Genomic DNA, 1658 nt, shown 5'->3' with positions numbered 1-1658 from the left:
CAGATACCGTTGTAACACAAGTGTGGGCAATTGGTGACACGACTAAATTCCACTAGTCACATAGTTGACTAACACAAGTGAATTTCTCCATATCTTGTTGTCTCAACTTAGCATCAATCAGAGTAGGTTCCTCATAAACATCTTCTTGCAACTTTGACTCATTCTGGACAGTTTCATTGCCATGAGGTATTGGATCTGCTACTGTGGTTTCCATCTGATCTACAGTAGTTTCATCATCTTGAAAAATATCATAATCATCATCAAGGATAATTGAAGTAAGATCAATCTTTCTATATGGAGGATCTAATTCAGTTCTAAAATGTTGTTGTCCCCGGAATGAAACATGCTGGTTTTGAATATTAGGTACCATGGATGATTTCTGTTCACTTATGGAACACACAGCTTCTGATTGCACGAGGCTTGCAACCTTCGGATTTGAACTAGGCCTTTCATAACCCCATTTCATTTGGTGGAAGGCAATGCTCTCAATGAGAATAATTGCACCCTCGACGGTGTTGTTCATGATTGTTCCACCAGCTGACATATCAATAAGATCTCTTGAAGCATGTGTCAGCCCTCTATAGAATATCTGAAGCACTAACCAATCCTTTTGCCCATGATTAGGACATTTTCTAAGCAAATACTTATATCTCTCCCAAGCTGCATACAAGCTCTCACTACCATCTTGCGCAAAACTGAGGATCTGGTCACGAATTGTAGCTTGCTTGTAAAGTGGAAAATATCTATGCAGGAAAGCTTGTGAAATATCACCCCAAGTGTATGATCTTGATGGCAAAGAATAGTACCAGTCCTTAGCAGCATCTCTGAGAGAGAATGTGAACAACATACACTTGATAGCATCTTGGGAAACGCCATGATACTGGACTGTATTGGCATACTCCAGAACATTACTAATGTGCTCATGAGGGTCTTCATTGGGTAATCCTCTAAACTGATTCTGCAAGACGAGAGCAATAAGTCCAGGCCTCAACTCAAAATTTTCGGCCTCAATAGATGGCCAAATTGGCCCTGTCATCGTGTCCAAACTACTTGGCAACCAAAGATCACGTACTAAAGCCATATGTTCAAGTGCAACTGTCAATCAGCCTACAAATAATAAGATATCCTACACACGCTCACAAACATGAAACATTGGTGAGAGGGTTAGTATCCTAATAAGCCGAAGCAACAAAAAGTAAAAAGGTAAAAGAAACACAGAAATAAATTTGACTGGAAATTCAAACAAAAACTATACTAAGCCTAGTCTATAGCTTCGCACAATCGCTCGATGCTAGTCCCCGGCAACGGCGCCAAAATGATCAATTGTAGGTACAGTGGGGTTTTTACACCCAAACTACGAGTGTCGTGTTCTCCACAGGGACTAGGCGACGGCAACAATGCTCGGCTAAAGCTAGGTGACAGAATTTAGATGATGAAAGAAGAAAATACAAATCTAGACTGATGACAAATAAAATGACAAACGACACGAGGAGATTAAGATTGAAACTCGCTCCTTTTTTGGTGTTTTCATATCACTTGAGAAAATTGAAACTACAGACGGACATCCTCAACAAGGGGAATTAACAAGACAAGACCACATATATGTATATATATAACTAGCAAGTATGAGACAAGGTAGGAACACGCTAGTACGACAG

The 1658-nt window shown here is 40.0% G+C and overlaps 1 pseudogene; it reads left to right on the top strand.

The window, feature by feature from the left end:
• The first annotated feature begins 611 nt into the window (after window positions 1–611).
• On the top strand, window positions 612–703 carry LOC119326957 (annotated as a pseudogene).
• The last annotated feature ends 955 nt before the right edge of the window (window positions 704–1658 follow it).

This window comes from Triticum dicoccoides, chromosome 6B (assembly GCF_002162155.2).
Source record: "Triticum dicoccoides isolate Atlit2015 ecotype Zavitan chromosome 6B, WEW_v2.0, whole genome shotgun sequence".
Taxonomy (NCBI): Eukaryota; Viridiplantae; Streptophyta; class Magnoliopsida; order Poales; family Poaceae; genus Triticum; species Triticum dicoccoides.
The sequence above is the reverse complement of the archived record's forward strand: the minus strand, read 5'-3'. Positions and strand labels throughout refer to the sequence as shown.